Source organism: Hypanus sabinus, unplaced genomic scaffold (assembly GCF_030144855.1).
Source record: "Hypanus sabinus isolate sHypSab1 unplaced genomic scaffold, sHypSab1.hap1 scaffold_81, whole genome shotgun sequence".
Classification (NCBI taxonomy): Eukaryota; Metazoa; Chordata; class Chondrichthyes; order Myliobatiformes; family Dasyatidae; genus Hypanus; species Hypanus sabinus.
This window is the reverse complement of record NW_026781662.1, coordinates 1,010,411-1,030,547: the sequence shown is the minus strand read 5'-3', so window position 1 is coordinate 1,030,547 and position 20,137 is coordinate 1,010,411. Positions and strand designations below refer to the sequence as shown.

General features: G+C 52.0%; 1 protein-coding gene and 1 long non-coding RNA gene across 4 annotated transcripts in view; one reads left to right on the top strand and one right to left on the bottom strand.

Annotated features, from left to right (window-relative positions):
* LOC132390236 (uncharacterized) overlaps positions 1 to 20,137 on the bottom strand; it is a 62,011-nt gene that overhangs the window by 24,137 nt on the left and 17,737 nt on the right. The window contains exon 2 of the long non-coding RNA XR_009510826.1: positions 14,383 to 14,520. This is a non-coding gene — a long non-coding RNA (uncharacterized LOC132390236). The remainder of the gene's footprint in view (positions 1 to 14,382; positions 14,521 to 20,137) is intronic.
* Positions 1 to 20,137, top strand: part of LOC132390235 (NACHT, LRR and PYD domains-containing protein 3-like) — a 78,304-nt gene that overhangs the window by 42,495 nt on the left and 15,672 nt on the right. The window lies entirely within an intron of this gene.

Below are 20,137 nucleotides of genomic sequence, written 5' to 3'. Positions count from 1 at the left end.
CTCTCTCCCCATCCCCCTTCCTCCTGTGGGATATCTCTTCCCCATCCCCCTTCCTCGTGCTGGATCTCCTTTACCCATCCCCCTTCCTCCTGTGGGATATCTCTTCCCCATCCCCCTTCCTCCTGTGTGATCTCTCTTCCGGATCCATTTCCTCCTGTAGTATCTCTCTTCCCCATCCCCTACCTCCTGTCGGATCTCTTTCCTCATCCCTTTCCTCCTGTGGTATCTCTCTTCCCCATCACCTTCCTCCTGTCGGATCTCTTTCCTCATCCCCCTTACTGTGGGATCTCTCATCCCCATCACTCTTCTTCATGAGGGATCTCTCTTCCCCATCCCCTTTCTCCTCTTGGATCTCGATAACCCATCAACTTCCTCCTGTGGGATCTCTCTTCCCCGTTCCCCTCCTCGTGTGGGATCTCCTTTACCCACCTTCTTCCTCCTGTGGGATCTCTCTTACGCATCCCTCTTCCTCCTGTTGGATCTCCCTTCACCATACGCTTCCTCCTGTGGGGTCACTCCTTCCCATCCCCTTTCTCCCGTAGGATCTCTCTTTTCTATCCCCCTTCGACGTGTGGGAACTCTGTTCCCCATCCCACTTCCTCCTGTGGGAACTGTCTTCCCCATCCCACTTCCTTCTGTGGGATTTCTCTTCCCCAGCCCATTCCTCCTGTGGGATCTCCCATCCCCATCTGCCTTCCTCCTGTGGGATCTCTCCTTCCCATTCCCATTCCACCCGTAGGATCACTTTTTCCTATCCCCCTTCCTCGAGTGTGATCTCTCTTTCTATCCCCCTACAACCTGAGGGAACTCTGTTCCCCATCCCCCTTCCTCGTGTAGGATCTCCATTACCCATCCCCCTTCCTCCCAAGCGATCATTTTCCCCATCCCCCTTCCTCCTATAGGATCTCTCTTCCCCATCCCTCTTCCTCCTGTTGTATCTCTCCTTCCCATTCCCATTCCTCCCGTAGGATCACTCTTTCCTATCCCCCTTCCTCGAGTGTGATCTCTCTTCCCCAAACCCCCAACACGTATGGGAGCTCTTCCCCATCCTCCTTCATGCTGTGAGATAGGTCTTCCCAGTCCCCCTTCCTCCTATGGGATCTCTCTTCCCCAATCCCTTAATCCTGTGGGATATCTCTTCCCCATCCCCATTCTTTCTGAGGGATATCTCTTCCAAATCCTCCTTCCTCGTGTAGTATCTCCTTTACCCATCCCCCTTCCTCCCAAGCGATCATTTTCCCATCCCCCTTCCTCCTATAAAATCTCTCTTCCCCATCCCTCTTCTTCATGAGGGATCTCTCTTCCCCATCCCCTTTCTCCTCTTGGATCTCTCTTCCCCATCCCCATTCCTCCTGTTGGATCTCACTTCACCATCCGCCTTCCTACTGTGGGATCTCACTTCCCCATTCACCTTCCTCCTGAGGGATCTCTTTTCACGATCTCCTTCCTCCTGTGGGATATCTCTTCCCCATCTCTTTCATCCCGTGGGATCTCTCATCCCCATCTCTTTCGTCCTGTGGAATCTCACTTTCCCATCCCCCAACCTCCAGTAGGATCTCTCTTTCCCATTCTCCTTCCTCTTGTGGGATCTCTCTTTCCCATTCTCCTTCCTCTTGTGGGATCTCTCTTCCCGATCTCACTTCCTTCTGTGGGAATTCTCTTCCGGATCCCCTTCCTCCTGTGGTACCTCTCTTTCCCATCCCCATACCTCCTGTTGGATCTCTCTTCCTGAATCTGCTACCTACTGTGGGATCCATATTCCCCATCCACTTCCTCCTGCCGGAAATTTGTTCCCCATCCCCCGTCTTCCTGTGCGATCTCTCTTCCACATCCCCCATCCTCCTGCGGAATCTCTGTTCCCCATCCCCCTTCCTACTATGGGATAGCTCTTCCCTATCCCTTTACTCCTGTGGAATCTTTCTTCCGCATCCCCTTCCTCCGGTCGGAACACTTTCCCCATCACCCTTCCTCCTATAGGATCTCTCTTTCCCATCCCCCTTCCTCCTGTGTGATCTCTCTTCCCGATCCCTTTCCACCTGTGGTATCTCTCTTCCCTATCCCCTTCCTCCTGTCGGATCTCTTTCCTCATCCCCCTTACTGTGGGATCTCTCATCCCCATCACTCTTCTTCATGAGGGATCTCTCCTTCCCATTCCCATTCCACCCGTAGGATCACTTTTTCCTATCCCCCTTCCTCGAGTGTGATCTCTCTTTCTATCCCCCTACAACCTGAGGGAACTCTGTTCCCCATCCCCCTTCCTCATGTAGGATCTCCATTGCCCATCCCCCTTCCTCACAAGCGATCATTTTCCCCATCCCCCTTCCTCCTATAGGATCTCTCTTCCCCATCCCTCTTCCTCCTGTTGTATCTCCCTTCACCATCCGCCTTCCTCCTGTGGGGTCACTCCTTCCCATCCCCTTTCTCCCGTTGGATCTCTCTTTTCTATCCCCCTTCGACGTGTGGGAACTCTGTTCCCCATCCCACTTCCTCCTGTGGGAACTGTCTTCCCCATCCACCTTCCTTCTGTGGGATCTCTCTTCCCCATCCCCCTTCCTCCTGTTGGATCTCTCTTCCCCATTCCCCTTCCTCCTGAAGGAATTCTTTTCCCCATCCCCCTTCCTCCTTTGGGATCTCTCTTCCCCATCCCTCTTCCTCCCGTTGAATCTCCCTTCACCATCCGCCTTCCTCCTGTGGGATCTCTCTCTTCCCATCCCCATTCCTCCTGTGGGATCTCTCTTCCCCATCCTCCTTCCTCCTGTGGGATCTCTCCTCCCCATCCCCCTTCTTCCTGTGGGATCTCTCTTCCCCATCCACCTTCTTCCTACGGGATCTCTCTTCCCCATCCCCTTCCTCCTGTGGGATCTCTCTTCCCATCTCCCTTCCTCGTGTAGGAATTCTTTTCCCCATCCCCCTTCCACCTGTGGGATCTCTCTTCCCCATCCCTCTTCCTCCCGTTGGATCTCCCTTCACCATCCGCCTTCCTCCATTGGGATCTCTCCTTCCCATTTCCTTTCTCCCGTAGGATCTCTCTCTTCTATCCCCCGTCCTCCGTGGGATCTCTCTCCCCATCCCCCTTCCCCCTAGTGGGATCTCTCTTCCCCATCCCTCCTGTGGGATCTCTCTTCCCCATCCACCTTCTTCCTCTGGGATCTCTCTTCCCCATCCCCCTTCCTCTTGTGGGATTTCTCTTCCCCATCCACCTTCTTCCTGTGGGATCTCTCTTCCCCATCCCCCTTCTTCCTGTGGGATCTCTCTTCCCCATCCACCTTCTTCCTCTGGGATCTCTCTTCCCCATCCCCCTTCCTCTTGTGGGATTTCTCTTCCCCATCCACCTTCTTCCTGTGGGATCTCTCTTCCCCATCCCCCTTCTTCCTGTTGGATCTCTCTTCCCCATCCACCTTCTTCCTGTGGGATCTCTCTTCCTTGTCCCCCTTCCTCCTGAAGGAATTATTTTCCCCATCCAACTTCCTCCTTTGGGATCTCTCTTCCCCATCCCTCTTCCTCCCGTTGAATCTCCCTTCACCATCCGCCTTCCTCCTGTGGGATCTCTCCTTCCCATTTCCTTTCTCCCGTAGGATCTCTCTCTTCTATCCCCCGTCCTCCTGTGGGATCTCTCTCCCCATCCCCCTTCCCCCTAGTGGGATCTCTCTTCCCCATCCCTCCTGTGGGATCTCTCTTCCCCATCCACCTTCTTCCTCTGGGATCTCTCTTCCCCATCCCCCTTCCTCTTGTGGGATTTCTCTTCCCCATCCACCTTCTTCCTGTGGGATCTCTCTTCCCCATCCCCCTTCTTCCTGTGGGATCTCTCTTCCCCATCCACCTTCTTCCTCTGGGATCTCTCTTCCCCATCCCCCTTCCTCTTGTGGGATTTCTCTTCCCCATCCACCTTCTTCCTGTGGGAACTCTCTTCCCCATCCCCCTTCTTCCTGTGGGATCTCTCTTCCCCATCCACCTTCTTCCTGTGGGATCTCTCTTCCTTGTCCCCCTTCCTCCTGAAGGAATTATTTTCCCCATCCAACTTCCTCCTTTGGGATCTCTCTTCCCCATCCCTCTTCCTCCCGTTGAATCTCCCTTCACCATCCGCCTTCCTCCTGTGGGATCTCTCCTTCCCATTCCCTTTCTCCCGTAGGATCTCTCTCTTGTATCCCCCGTCCTCCTGTGGGATATCTCTTCCCCATCCTACCTCCTGTGGGAAATCCCTTCCCCATCCCCCTTCCTCCTGTGGGATCTCTCTCCCCATCCCCCTTCCTCTTGTGGGATATCTTTTCCCCATCCCCCTTCCTCCTTTGTGATCTCTCTTCCAGATCCATTTCCTCCTGCAGTATCTCTCTTCCCCATCCCCTTCCTCCTGTCGGATCTCTTTCCTCATCCCACTTACTGTGGGATCTCTCTTCCCCATCCCCCATCCTCCTGTGTGATCTCTCTTCCGGTTCCCTTTCCTCCTGTGGTATCTCTCTTCCCCATCCCCTTCCTCCTGTCGGATCTCTTTCCTCATCCCCCTTACTGTGGGATCTCTCATCCCCATCACTCTTCTTCATGAGGGATCTCTCCTTCCCATTCCCAATCCACCCGTAGGATCACTTTTTCCTATCCCCCTTCCTCGAGTGTGATCTCTCTTTCTATCCCCCTACAACCTGAGGGAACTCTGTTCCCCATCCCTCTTCCTCGTGTAGGATCTCCATAACCCATCCCCCTTCCTCCCAAGCGATCATTTTCCCCATCCCCCTTCCTCCTATAAAATCTCTCTTCCCCATCCCTCTTCTTCATGAGGGAACTCTCTCTTCCCCATCCCCTTTCTCCTCTTGGATCTCGATAACTCATCCCCTTCCTCGTGGGATTTCGCCTCCCCATCCCCCTTCCTCGTGTGGGATCTCCTTTACCCATCCCCCTTCCTCCTGTGGGATCTCTCTTCCCCAACCCCCATCCTCCTTTGGGATCTCTCTTCCCATTCCCCTTCCTCCTGTGGGATCTCTCTTCCTTGTCCCCCTTCCTCATGCGGGATCTCTCTTCCCCATCCCCCTTCCTCCTGTTGGATCTCTCTTCCCCATTCCCCTTCCTCCTGAAGGAATTCTTTTCCCCATCCCTCTTCCTCCTTTGGGATCTCTCTTCCCCATCCCTCTTCCTCCCGTTGAATCTCCCTTCACCATCCGCCTTCCTCCTGTGGGATCTCTCCTTCCCATTCCCTTTCTCCCATAGGATCTCTCTCTTGTATCCCCCGTCCTCCTGTGGGATCTCTCTCTTTCCATTCCCCTTCGTCCTGTGGGATCTCTCTTCCCCATTCCCCCTCCTGTGGGATATCCCTTCCCCATTCCCCTTCCTCCTGTGGGATATCTCTTCCCCATCCCCCTTCCTCCTGTGGGATCTCTCTCCCCATCCCCCTTCCTCCTGTGGGATATCTCTTCCCCATCCCCCTTCCTCCTGTGTGATCTCTCTTGCGGATCCATTTCCTCCTGTAGTATCTCTCTTCCCCATCCCCTTTCTACTGTTGGATCTCTTTCCTCAACCACTTACTGTGGGATCTCTCTTCCCCATCCCCCTTCCTCCTGTGGGATCTCTCTTCCCCATCCCTCTTCCTCCTGTGTGATCTCTCTTCCGGATCCCTTTCCTCCTGTGGTATCTCTCTTCCCCATCCCCTTTCTCCTCTTGGATCTCGATAACCCATCAACTTCCTCCTGTGGGATCTCTCTTCCCCATTCCCCTTCCTCGTGTGGGATCTCCTTTACCCACCCCCCTTCCTCCTGTTGGATCTCCCTTCACCATCCGCCTTCCTCTTGTGGGGTCACTCCTTCCCATCCCCTTTCTCCCGTAGGATCTCTCTTTTCTATCCCCCTTCGACGTGTGGGAACTCTGTTCCCCATCCCACTTCCTTCTGTGGGATTTCTCTTCCCCAGCCCCTTTCTACTGTGGGATCTCCCATCCCCATCCGCCTTCCTCCTGTGGGATCTCTCCTTCCCATTCCCATTCCACCCGTAGGATCACTTTTTCCTATCCCCCTTCCTCGAGTGTGATCTCTCTTTCTATCCCCCTACAACCTGAGGGAACTCTGTTCCCCATCCCCCTTCCTCGTGTAGGATCTCCATTACCCATCCCCCTTCCTCCCAAGCGATCATTTTCCCTACCCCCTTCCTCCTATAGGATCTCTCTTCCCCATCACTCTTCCTCCTGTTGTATCTCTCCTTCCCATTCCCATTCCTCCCGTAGGATTACTCTTTCCTATCCCCCTTGCTCGAGTGTGATCTCTCTTCCCCAAACCCCCAACACGTATGGGAGCTCTTCCCCATCCTCCTTCCTGCTGTGAGATAGGTCTTCCCAGTCCCCCTTCCTCCTATGGGATCACTTTTCCAAATCACCTTTCCTCCTGCAGGATGTCTCTTTCCTATCCCCCTTCCACCTGTGGGATCACTCTTCCCCATCCCCTTCATCCTGTGGGATATCTCTTCCCCATCCCCATTCTTTCTGTGGGATATCTCCTCCCCATCCCCCTTCCTCGTGCTGGATCTCCTTTACCCATCCCCCTTCCTCCCAAGCGATCATTTTCTCATCCCCCTTCCTCCTATAGGATCTCTCTTCCCCATCCCTCTTCCTCCTGTTGGATCTCACTTCACCATCCGCCTTCCAACTGTGGGATCTCACTTCCCCATTCACCTTCCTCCTGAGGGATCTCTTTTCGTGATCTCCTTCCTCCTGTGGGATATCTCTTCCGCATCTCTTTCATCCTGTGGAATCTCTCTTTCCTATCCCCCTACCTCCAGTGGGATCTCTCTTTCTCATTCTCCTTCCTCTTGTGGGATCTCTCTTCCCCATCTCAATTCCTTCTGTGGGAATTCTCTTCCGGATCCCCTTCCTCCTGTGGTACCTCTCTTTCCCATCCCCCTACCTCCTGTTGGATCTCTCTTCCTGAATCTGCTACCTACTGTGGGATCCATATTCCCCATCCACTTCCTCCTGCCGGAAATATCTTCCCCATCCCCCGTCCTCCTGTGGGATCTCTCTTCCCCATTCCCCTTCCTCCTGAAGGAATTCTTTTCCCCATCCCCCTTCCTCCTTTGGGATCTCTCTTCCCCATCCCTCTTCCTCCCGTTGAATCTCCCTTCACCTTCCGCCTTCCTCCTGTGGGATCTCTCTCTTCCCATTCCCCTTCGTCCTGTGGGATCTCTCTTCCCCATCTCCCCTCCTGTGGGATATCCCTTCCCCATCCCCCTTCCTCCTGTGGGATCTCTATCCCCATCCCCCTTCCTCCTGTGGGATATCTCATCCCCATCCCCCTTCCTCCTGTGTGATCTCTCTTCCGGATCCCTTTCCTCCTGTGGTATCTCTCTCCCCATCCCCTTCCTCCTGTCGGATCTCATTCCTCATCCGACTTACTGTGGGATCTCTCATCCCTATCACTCATCTTCATGAGGGATCTCTCATCCCCATCCCCTTTCTCCTCTTGGATCTCAATAACCCATCCTCTTCCTCCTGTGGGATCTCTCCCCCATCCCACTTCCTCCTGTGGGATCTCTGTTCCCCATCCCACATCCTCCTGTGTGATCTCTCTTCCCGATCCCTTTCCTCCTGTGGTATCTCTATTCCCTATCCCCTTCCTCCTGTCGGATCATTTTCCTCATCCCCCTTACTGTGGGATCTCTCTTCCCCAATCCCATCCGCCTGTGGGATCTCTCATCCACATCACACTTCTTCATGAGGGATCTCTCTTCCCCATCCCCTTCCTCCTGAGGATTTCACCTCCCCATCCCCCTTCCTCGTGTGGAATCTCTCTTCCCCATCCCCCATCCTCCTTGGGGATCTCTCTTCCCATTCCCCTTCCTCCTGTGGGATCTCTCTTCCCTGTCCCCCTTCCTCCTGCGGGAACTCTCTTTCCCATCCCCCTTCCTCCTGTTGGATCTCTCTTCCCCATCCCTCTTCCTCCCTTTGAATCTCCCTTCACCATCCGCCTTCCTCCTGTGGGATCTCTCCTTCCTATTAACTTTCTCCTGTAGGATCTCTCTCTTCTCTCCCCAGTCCTCCTGTGGGATCTCTCTTCCCATTCCCCTTCGTCCTGTGGGATCTCTCTTCCCCATCCCCCTTCCTCGTGTAGGATCTCTCTTCCCCATCCCCGTTCCCCCTGTGGGATCTCTCTTCCCCATCCACCTTCTTCCTGTGGGATATCTCTTCCCCATCCCACTTCCACCTGTGGGATCTCTCTTCCCCATCCACCTTCTTCCTGTAGGATCTCTCTTCCCCATCCCCCTTCCTCTTGTGGGATCTCTCTTCCCCATCCACCTTCTTCCTGTGGGATATCTCTTCCCTATCACTTTACTCCTGTGGTATCTTTCTTCCGCATCCCCTTCCTCCGGTCGGATCACTTTCCCCATCACCCTTCCTCCTATAGGATCTCTCTTTCCCATCCCACTTCCTCCTGTGTGATCTCTCTTCCCGATCCGTTTCCTCCTGTGGTATCTCTCTTCCCCATCCCCTTCCTCCTGTCGGATCTCTCTTCCCCATTCCCCTTCCTCCTGTGGGATCTCCCTTCACCATCCGCCTTCCTCCTGTGGGATCTCTCTTCCCCATACCTCTTCCTCCTGTTGGATCTCCCTTCACCATCCGCCTTCCTCCTGTGGGGTCACTCCTTCCCATCCCCTATCTCCCATAGGATCTCTTTTTTCTATCCAACCTGTGGGAACTCTGTTCCCCATCCCACTTCTTCCTGTGGGATCTCTCTTCCCCATACCCCCAAGTGCTGTGGGATATCTCTTCCCCATCCCCCTTCTTCCTGTGGGATCTCTCTTCCCCATCCCCCTTCCTCCTGTGGGGTATCTCTTCCCCATCCCCCTTCTTCCTGTGGGATCTCTCTTCCCCATCCGCCTTCTTCCTGTGGGATATCTCTTCCCCATCCCCCTTCCTCGTGCTGGATCTCCTTTACCCATCCCTCTTCCTCCCAAGCGATTATTTTCCCCATCCCCCTTCCTCCTATAGGATCTCTCTTCCCCATCCCTCTTCCTCCTGTTGGATCTCCCTTCACCATCCCCTTCCTCCTGAGGATTTCACCTCCCCATCCCCCTTCCTCGTGTGGAATCTCTCTTCCCCATCCCCCATCCTCCTTGGGGATCTCTCTTCCCATTCCCCTTCCTCCTGTGGGATCTCTCTTCCCTGTCCCCCTTCCTCCTGCGGGAACTCTCTTTCCCATCCCCCTTCCTCCTGTTGGATCTCTCTTCCCCATCCCTCTTCCTCCCTTTGAATCTCCCTTCACCATCCGCCTTCCTCCTGTGGGATCTCTCCTTCCTATTAACTTTCTCCCGTAGGATCTCTCTCTTCTATCCCCCGTCCTCCTGTGGGATCTCTCTTCCCATTCCCCTTCGTCCTGTGGGATCTCTCTTCCCCATCCCCCCTCCTGGTGAATATCTCTTCCCCATCCCCGTTCCCCCTGTGGGATCTCTCTTCCCCATCCCCCTTCCTCGTGTAGGATCTCTCTTCCCCATCCCCCTTTCTCTTGTGGGATCTCTCTTCCCCATCCACCTTCTTCCTGTGGGATATCTCTTCCCCATCCCACTTCCACCTGTGGGATCTCTCTTCCCCATCCACCTTCTTCCTGTAGGATCTCTCTTCCCCATCCCCCTTCCTCTTGTGGGATCTCTCTTCCCCATCCACCTTCTTCCTGTGGGATATCTCTTCCCTATCACTTTACTCCTGTGGTATCTTTCTTCCGCATCCCCTTCCTCCGGTCGGATCACTTTCCCCATCACCCTTCCTCCTATAGGATCTCTCTTTCCCATCCCACTTCCTCCTGTGTGATCTCTCTTCCCGATCCGTTTCCTCCTGTGGTATCTCTCTTCCCCATCCCCTTCCTCCTGTCGGATCTCTCTTCCCCATTCCCCTTCCTCCTGTGGGATCTCCCTTCACCATCCGCCTTCCTCCTGTGGGATCTCTCTTCCCCATCCCCTTCCTCCTGTGGGGTCACTCCTTCCCATCCCCTATCTCCCATAGGATCTCTTTTTTCTATCCAACCTGTGGGAACTCTGTTCCCCATCCCACTTCTTCCTGTGGGATCTCTCTTCCCCATACCCCCAAGTGCTGTGGGATATCTCTTCCCCATCCCCCTTCTTCCTGTGGGATCTCTCTTCCCCATCCCCCTTCCTCCTGTGGGGTATCTCTTCCCCATCCCCCTTCTTCCTGTGGGATCTCTCTTCCCCATCCGCCTTCTTCCTGTGGGATATCTCTTCCCCATCCCCCTTCCTCGTGCTGGATCTCCTTTACCCATCCCTCTTCCTCCCAAGCGATTATTTTCCCCATCCCCCTTCCTCCTATAGGATCTCTCTTCCCCATCCCTCTTCCTCCTGTTGGATCTCCCTTCACCATCCCCCTTCCTCCTGTGGGAACTCTCCTTCCCATTCCCTTTCTCCTGTAGGATCTCTTTTTCTATCCCCCTTCGACCTGAAGGAACTCTCTTCCCCATCCCACTTCCACCTGTGGGATCTCTCTTCCCCATCCACCTTCTTCCTGTAGGATCTCTCTTCCCCATCCCCCTTCCTCTTGTGGGATCTCTCTTCCCCATCCACCTTCTTCCTGTGGGATATCTCTTCCCTATCACTTTACTCCTGTGGTATCTTTCTTCCGCATCCCCTTCCTCCGGTCGGATCACTTTCCCCATCACCCTTCCTCCTATAGGATCTCTCTTTCCCATCCCACTTCCTCCTGTGTGATCTCTCTTCCCGATCCGTTTCCTCCTGTGGTATCTCTCTTCCCCATCCCCTTCCTCCTGTCGGATCTCTCTTCCCCATTCCCCTTCCTCCTGTGGGATCTCCCTTCACCATCCGCCTTCCTCCTGTGGGATCTCTCTTCCCCATACCTCTTCCTCCTGTTGGATCTCCCTTCACCATCCGCCTTCCTCCTGTGGGGTCACTCCTTCCCATCCCCTATCTCCCATAGGATCTCTTTTTTCTATCCAACCTGTGGGAACTCTGTTCCCCATCCCACTTCTTCCTGTGGGATCTCTCTTCCCCATACCCCCAAGTGCTGTGGGATATCTCTTCCCCATCCCCCTTCTTCCTGTGGGATCTCTCTTCCCCATCCCCCTTCCTCCTGTGGGGTATCTCTTCCCCATCCCCCTTCTTCCTGTGGGATCTCTCTTCCCCATCCGCCTTCTTCCTGTGGGATATCTCTTCCCCATCCCCCTTCCTCGTGCTGGATCTCCTTTACCCATCCCTCTTCCTCCCAAGCGATTATTTTCCCCATCCCCCTTCCTCCTATAGGATCTCTCTTCCCCATCCCTCTTCCTCCTGTTGGATCTCCCTTCACCATCCCCCTTCCTCCTGTGGGAACTCTCCTTCCCATTCCCTTTCTCCTGTAGGATCTCTTTTTCTATCCCCCTTCGACCTGAAGGAACTCTGTTCCCCATCCCACTTCTCCCTGCGTGATCTCATTTCCTCATCCCCTTCCTCGTGCGCTCTCTCTTCCCATCCTCTTCCACCTGTGGGATCCCCTTTCCCCATCTGCCTTCCTCCTGTGGGATCTCTCCTTCCCATTCCCCTTCCTCCCCTAGCATCTCTCTTTCCTTTCCCCATTCCTCCTGTGGTATCTTTCTTCCCCATACCCCCTACTGCTGTGGGACCTCTTTCCCCCATCGCACTTCTTCCTGCAGGATCGCATTGCCTCATCCCCTACTTCCTGTGGGGTGTTTCTTCCCCATACCCCTTCCTGCTGTGGGAGCTGTCTTCCCAGTCCCCCTTCCTCCAGTGGGATCTCTCTTCCTGATTCAGCTTCCTACTCCAGGTACTGTCTTCTATATGCACATCCTGCTCAGAGACATCTCTTCCCCATCCCTCTTCCTCCTGTGTGATCTCTCTTCCCCATCCCACTTCCTCGTGTGGGATCTCTCTTCCCTATCCCCATTCCTCCTGTGAGATCATTTTCACCAGCCCCTTTCCTTCTGTGGGATCTCTCTTTCCCATTTCCCTTCTGTAGGATTTCTCTTTCCCATCCCTCTACCTCCATTGGGATCTCTCTTTCCCATTCTCCTTCCTCTTGTGGGATCTCTCTTCCCCATCTTCCATCCTTCTGTAGGAATTATCTTCCGGATCCCCTCCCCCCTGTGGTATCTCTCTTTCCCATCCCTCTACCTCCTGTTGGATCTCTCATCCTCATTCTGCTTCCTTCTGTAGGATCACTCTTCCCCATCCACTTCCTCCTGCCGGAAATTTTTTCCCCATCCCACTTACTCCTGAGGGATCTCTCTTCCGCATCCATCTTCCACCTGTGGGTTGTCTCTTCCTCATCCCCCTTCCTCCAGTGGGACAATAGACAACAGACAATAGGTGCAGAAGTAGACCATTCGGCCCTGCGAGCCTGCACCGCCATTTTGAGATCATGGCTGAGCATCTACTATCAATAGTCGGTTCCTGCCTTGTCCCCGTATTCCTTGATTCCCCTATCCATAAGATACCTATCTAGCTCCTTCTTGAAAGCATCCAGAGAATTGGCCTCCACTACCTTCCGAGGCAGTGCATTCCAGACCCCCACAACTCTCTGGGAGAAGTTTTTCCTTAACTCTGTCCTAAATGACGTACCCCTTATTCTCAAACCATGCCCTCTGCTACTGGACTCTCCCAACATCAGGAAAATATTTCCTGCCTCTATCTTGTCCAATCCCTTAATAATCATATATATTTCAATCAGATCCCCTCTCAATCTCCTTAATTCCAGTGTGTACAAGCCTAGTCTCTCTAATCTCTCTGCGTAAGACAGTCCAGACATCCCAGAAATTAACCTCATGAATCTACGCTGCACTTCCTCTACAGCCAGGATGTCCTTCCTTAACCCTGGAGACCAAAACTGTACACTATACTCCAGGTGTGGTCTCACCAGGGCTCTGTACAAATGCAAGAGGATTTCCTTGCTCTTGTACTCAATTCCCTTTGTAATAAAGGCCAACATTCCATTAGCCTTCTTCACTGCCTGCTGTACTTGCTCATTCACCTTCAGTGACCGATGAACATGGACTCCTAGATTTTGTATTTCTGCCGTACCTAACTCTGCACCGTTCAGATAATAATCTGCCTTCCTGTTCTTACTCCCAAAGTGGATAACCTCACACTTATTCACATTAAACGTCATCTGCCAAGTATCTGCCCACTCACCCAGCCTATCCAAGTCACCCTGAATTCTCCTAACATCCTCATCACATGTCACACTGCCACCCAGCTTAGTATCATCAGCAAATTTGCTGATGTTATTCTCAATGCCTTCATCTAAATCATTGATGTAAATTGTAAACAGTTGTGGTCCCAATACCGAGCCCTGTGGCACCCCACTAGTCACCACCTGCCATTCCGAGAAACACCCATTCACTGTTACCCTTTGCTTTCTATCTGTCAACCAGTTTTCTATCCATGTCAATGTCTTCCCCCCGATGCCCTGAGCTTTGTTTTTACCCGCCAATCACCTATGTGGGACCTTATCAAATGCCTTCTGAAAATCGAGGTACACTACATCCACTGGATCTCATCCGTCTAACTTCCTGGTTACATCCTCGAAAAACTCAAACAGATTAGTTGGGAAATTTACCCTTGGTAAATCCATGCTGGCTCGGCCCAATCCTATCACTGCTACCTAGATATGCCACTATTTCATCTTTAATAATGGACTCTAGCATCTTCCTCATTACTGATGTTAGGCTGACAGGTCGATAGTTCTCTGTTTTCTCCCTTTCTCCTTTCTTAAAAAGTGGGATAACATTAGCCATTCTCCAATCCTCAGGAACGGATCCTGAATCTAAGGAACATTGGAAAATGATTACCAATGCATCCGCAATTTCCAGGGCCACCTCCTTTAGTACCCTAGGATACAAACCATCTGGACCTGGGGATTTGTCAGCCTTCAGTCCCATCAGTCTTCTCATCACCGTTTCCTTCCTCATGTCAATCTGTTTCATTTCCTCTGTTACCCTATGTCCTTGGCCCATCCATACATCTGGGAGATTGCTTGTGTCTTCCTTAGTGAAAACAGATCTAAAGTACTCATTAAATTCTTCTGCCATATTTCTGTTTCCCATGACAATTTCACCCAATTCATTCGTCAAGGGCCCAACATTGTTCTTAACTGTCTTCTTTCTCTTCACATACGTAAAAAAGCTTTTGCTATCTTACTTTATATTCCTGGCCAGCTTGCATCCGTACCTCATTTTTTCTCCCCGTATTGCCTTTTTAGTCAGGTTCTGGTGTTCCTTAAAAACTTCCCAATCATCTGTCCTCCCACTCACCTTAGCTCTGTCAAACTTCCTTTATTTTAATGCTATGCAATCACTGACTTCCTTTGTCAACCACTGTGGCCCCTTTCCCCCCTTTGAATCCTTCCTTCTCTGGGGATGAAATGATTTTGCACCTTGTGCATTATTCCCAAGTATACCTGTCATTGCTGTTCCATGGTCTTTTCTGCTGGGATATCCGTCCAGTCAACTTTGGCCAGCTCCTCCCTCATGGCTCCATAGTTTCCCCTGTTCAACTGCAACACTGACACCTCCGAGCTGCCCTTCTCCTTCTCAAACTGCAGATAAAAAATATCATGTTATGGTCACTACCTCCTAATGGCTCCTTTACTTCAAGATCGCTTATCAAATCGGGTTCATTACACAAGACTAAATCCAGAGTAGCCTTGTCCCTGGTCGGCTCTCATACAAGCTGTTCCAAGAATGCAACCCGTACCCACACTGCAAACTCCCTATCCTGGGGTCCAGCACCAAACTGTTTATCCCAGTTCAACTGCATGTTGAAATTCCCCATCCCCCTACCTCCTGTGGGATCTCTTTTTCCCCATCCATTTGCTCCTGTGGGATCTCACCTTCCCATTCCCTTCCTCCTGTCGGATCTCTCTTCCCCATCCTCTTCCTCCTGAAGGATCTCTCTTCCCCATCCCCTTCCTCTTGTCGGATCTCTCTTCCCCATCCCCTTCCTGCAGTGGGATCTCTTTTCCCCATCCCCGTTCCTCCTGTGGGATCTCTCTTCCCCATCCCACTTCACGATGTGGTATCTCTCCTGCCCAGCCACATTCCTCATTTGGGATCTCTCTTCCCTTTTCTCCTTCCTCCTGTGGGTTGTCTCTTTCCCTTCCTCTTCCTCCTGTGGGATCTCTCTTCCCCTTCCTCTTCCTCCTGTGGGATCTCTCTTCCCCTTCCTCTTCCTCCTGTGGGATCTCTCCTTCCCATTCCCCTTCCTCCCATAGGATCTCTCCTATCCCCATTTCTCATGTGGGAACTCTCTTCCCCATACCCCCAACTGCTGTGGGATCTCTTTTCCCCATCCCACTTACTCCTGCGGGATCTCATTATCTCATCCTCTCCCTCCTGTGGGATGTTTCTTCCCCATCCCCCTTCCTCCTGTGGGATCCCTCTTCCCCCGCCCCCTTCCTCCTGTGGGATCCCTCTTCCCATCCCCCATCTCCCTGTGGGATCACTCTTCCCCTGTCCCCTTCCTCCTGTGGGATCTCTCTTTCCCATTCTCCTTCTGCAGGATCTCTCTTTCCCATCCCCCTACCTCCAGTGGGATCGCTCTTCCCCATCTCCCTTCCTTCTGTGGGAATTCTCTTCCGGATCCCCTTCCTCCTGTGGTATTTCTCTTTCCCATCCCCCGACCTCCTGTTGGATCTCTTTTCCTGATTCTGCCTCTTCCTGTGGGATCACTCTTCCCCATCCATTTCCTCCAGCCGGAAATTTCTTCCCCGTCCCACTTACTCCTGAGGGATCTCTATTCCCCATCCATCTTCCTCCTGTTGGATCTCTCTTCCCCATCCCCTTCCTCCTGTGGGATCTCTCTTCCCCATTCCCCTGTCTCCAGTGGGATCTCTCTTTCCCATTCTCCTTCCTCTTGTGGGATCTCTCTTCCCCATCTCCCTTCCTTCTATGGGAATTGTCTTCCAGATCCCCTTCCTCCTGTGGTATCTCGTTCCCATCCCCCTACCTCCTGTTGGATCTCTCTTCCTGATTCTGCTTCCTACTGTGGGATCACTCTTCCCCATCCCCTTCTTCCAGCCGGAAATTTCATCCCATTCCCACTTACTCCTGTGGGATCTCTCTTCCCCATCCCCTTTCCACCTGTAGGACAACAGACAATAGATGCAGAAGTAGACCATTCGGCCCTGCGAGCCTGCACCGCCATTTTGAGATCATGGCTGAGCAGCTACTTTCAATACCCGGTTCCTGCCTTGTCCCCTTATCCCTTGATTCCCCTACCCATAAGATACCTATCTAGCTCCTTCTTGAAAGCATCCAGAGAATTGGCCTCCACTACCTTCCGAGGCAGTGCATTCCAGACCCCCACAACTCTCTGGGAGAAGTTTTTCCTTAACTCTGTCCTAAATGACCTACCCCTTATTCTCAAACAATGCCCTCTGATACTGGACTCTCCCAACATCAGGAACATATTTCCTCCCTCTCTCTTGTCCAATCCCTTAATAATCTTATATGTTTCAATCAGATCCCCTCTCAATCTCCTTAATTCCAGTGTGTACAAGCCCAGTCTCTCTAATCTCTCTGCGTAAGACAGTCCAGACATCCCAGAAATTAACCTCATGAATCTACGCTGCACTTCCTCTACAGCCAGGATGTCCTTCCTTAATCCTGGAGACCAAAACTGTAAACAATACTCAATTCCCTTTGTAATAAAGGCCAACATTCCATTAGCCTTCTTCACTGCCTGCTGCACTTGCTCATTCACCTTCAATGCCTGATGAACATGGACTCCTAGAATTGGTATTTCTGCCATACCTAACTCTGCACCGTTCAGATAATAATCTGCCTTCCTGTTCTTACTCCCAAAGTGGATAACCTCACACTTATTCACATTAAACGTCATCTGCCAAGTATCTGCCCTCTCACCCAGCCTATCCAAGTCACCCTGAATTCTCCTAACATCCTCATCACATGTCACACTGCCACCCAGCTTAGTATCATAAGCAAATTTGCTGAAGTTATTCTCAATGCCTTCATCTAAATCATTGACGTAAATTGTAAACAGTTGTGGTCCCAATACCGAGCCCTCTTGCACCCCACTAGTCACCACCTGCCATTCTGAGAAACACCCATTCACCGTTACCCTTTGCTTTCTATCTGCCAACTAGTTTTCTATCCATGTCAATGTCTTCCCCCCGATGCCCTGAGCTTTGATTTTACCCACCAATCACCTATGTGGGACCTTATCAATTGCCTTCTGAAAATCGAGGTACACTACATCCACTGGATCTCATCCGTCTAACTTCCTGGTTACATCCTCGAAAAACTCCAACAGATTCGTCAAGCATGATTTACCCTTGGTGAATCCATGCTGGCTCGGCCCAATCCTATCACTGCTATCTAGATATGCCACTATTTCATCCTTACTAATGGACTCTAGCATCTTCCCCACCACCGATGTCAGGCTGAAAGGTCGATAGTTCTCTGTTCACTCCCTCGCTCTTTTCTTAAAAAGTGGGATAACATTAGCCATTCTCCAATCCTCAGCAACTGATCCTGAATCTAAGGAACATTGGAAAATGATTACCAATACATCCACAGTTTCCAGGGCCACCTCCTTTAGTACCCTAGGATACAAACCATCTGGACCTGGGGATTTGTCAGCTTTCAGTCCCATCAGTCTATTCATCACTGTTTCCTTCCAAATGTCAATCTGTTTCATTTCCTCTGTTACCCTATGTCCTTGGCCCATCCATACATCTGGGAGATTGCTTGTGTCTTCCTTAGTGAAAACAGATCTAAAGTACTCATTAAATTCTTCTGCCATTTCTCTGTTTCCCATAACAATTTCACCCAATTCATTCTTCAAGGGCCCAACATTGTTCGTAACTATCTTCTTTCTCTTCACATACGTAAAAAAGCTTTTGCTTTCTTCCTTTATATTCCTGGTTAGCTTGCATTCGTACCTCATTTTTTCTCCCCGTATTGCCTATTTAGTTGAGTTCTGTTGTTCCTTAAAAACTTCCGAATCATCTGTCCTCCCACTCACCTTAGCTCTGTCATACTTCCTTTTTTTAATGCTATGCAATCACTGACTTCCTTTGTCAACCACTGTGGCCCCTTTCCCCCCTTTTAATCCTTCCTTCTCTGGGGGATGAACTGATTTTGCACCTTGTGTATTATTCCCAAGAATACCTGCCTTTGCTGTTCCACTGTCTTTTCTGCTAGGCTATCCGTCCAGTCAACTTTGGCCAGCTCCTCCCTCATGGCTCCATTGTTTCCCCTGTTCAACTGCAACACTGACACCTCCGAGCTGCCCTTATCCTTCTCAAACTGCAGATAAAAACAGATCATGTTATGGTCACTACCTCCTAATGGCTCCTTTACTTCAAGATCGCTGATCAAATCCTGTTCATTACACAAGACTAAATCCAGAGTAGCCTTGTCCCTGGTCGGCTCTCGTACAAGCTGTTCCAAGAATGCATCCGGTAGGCACTCTACAAACTCCCTATCCTGGGTCCAGCACCAATCTGTTTCTCCCAGTTCACCTGCATGTTGAAATTCCCCATCCATTTCCTCCTGTGGGATCTCACCTTCCCAACTCCTTCCTCCTGTGGGATCTCTCTTCCGGATCCCATTCCTCCTGTGGTATCTCTCTTTAACATCCCCTTACCTACTGTGGGATCTCTCTTCCCCATCGAATTCCTCCTGCAGGAAATTTCTTCCCCATCCGCCTTCCTCCTGTGGGATCTCTCTTCTCCATCCCCTTTCCTCCTGTCGGATCTCACTTGCCCATCCCCTTTCTTCTTGTGGGATCTCACTTCCCCATCCCCCTTCCTTCAGTGGGATTTCTCTTCCCCATCCCCTTCCTGCTGTGGGATCCCTCTGCCCCATTCCTCCTGTGGGATCTCACTTCCCCATCCCCCTTCACCATGTGGTATCTCTCTTCCACATTGTCCTTCCTCCTGTGGGATACCTCTTGCCCATCTCTTTCGTCCTGTGGGATCTCTTCCCCATCCCCTTCCTCCTGTGGGATCCCACTTCCGGATCCCATTCCTCCTGTGGTATCTCTCTTTAACATCCCCCTACCTACTGTAGGAACTCTCTTCCCCATCGAATTCCTCCTGCAGGAAATTTCTTCCCCATCCGCCTTCCTCCTGTGGTATCTCTCTTCCCCATCCCCTTTCCTCCTGTGGGATCTCACTTGCCCATCCCCTTTCGTCCTGTGGGATCTCTTCCCCATTCCCTTCCTCCTGTGGGATCCCACTTCCCCATTCTCTTCCACCTGTGGTATCTCTCTTCCCAATCCCCCTTCCTCCTGTGGGATCTCTCCTTCCCATCCTCTTTCTCCTGTGTGATCTCTCTTCCCCATCCCCCTTCCACCTGTGGGATCACTCTTCCCCATCCCCCTTCCACCTGTGGGATCTCTCTTCCCCATCCTCTTCCTCCTGTGTGATTTCTCTTCCCCATTCCCTTCCTCCTGTGGGATCCCACTTCCCCATTCTCTTCCACCTGTGGTATCTCTCTTCCCAATCCCCCTTCCTCCTGTGGGATCTCTCCTTCCCATCCTCTTTCTCCTGTGTGATCTCTCTTCCCCATTCGCCTTCCTCATGTGGGATCACTCTTCCCCATCCCCCTTCCACCTGTGGGATCTCTCTTCCCCATCCTCTTTCTCCTGTGTGATCTCTCTTCCCCATTCGCCTTCCTCATGTGGGATCACTCTTCCCCATCCCCCTTCCACCTGAGGGATCTCTCTTCCCCATCCTCTTCCTCCTGTGTGATTTCTCTTCCCCATTCACCTTCCTCGTGCGGGATCTCTCTTCCCTATCCCCATACCTCCCGTGGGATCTCTTTTCCCCAGCCCCTTTACTTCTGTGGGATCCCTCTTCCACATTGTCCTTCTTCCTGTGGGATACCTCTTGCCCATCTCCTTCCTCCTGTCGGATCTCTCTTCCCCATCCCCTTCCTCCTTTGGGATCTCTCTTCCGGATCCCATTCCTCCTGTGGTATCTCTCTTTAACATCCCCCTACCTACTGTAGGAACTCCCTTCCCCATCGAATTCCTCCTGCAGGAAATTTCTTCCCCATCTGCCTTCCTCCTGTGGTATCTCTCTTCCCCATCCCCTTTCCTCCTGTGGGATCTCACTTGCCCATCCCCTTTCGTCCTGTGGGATCTCTTCCCCATTCCCTTCCTCCTGTGGGATCCCACTTCCCCAT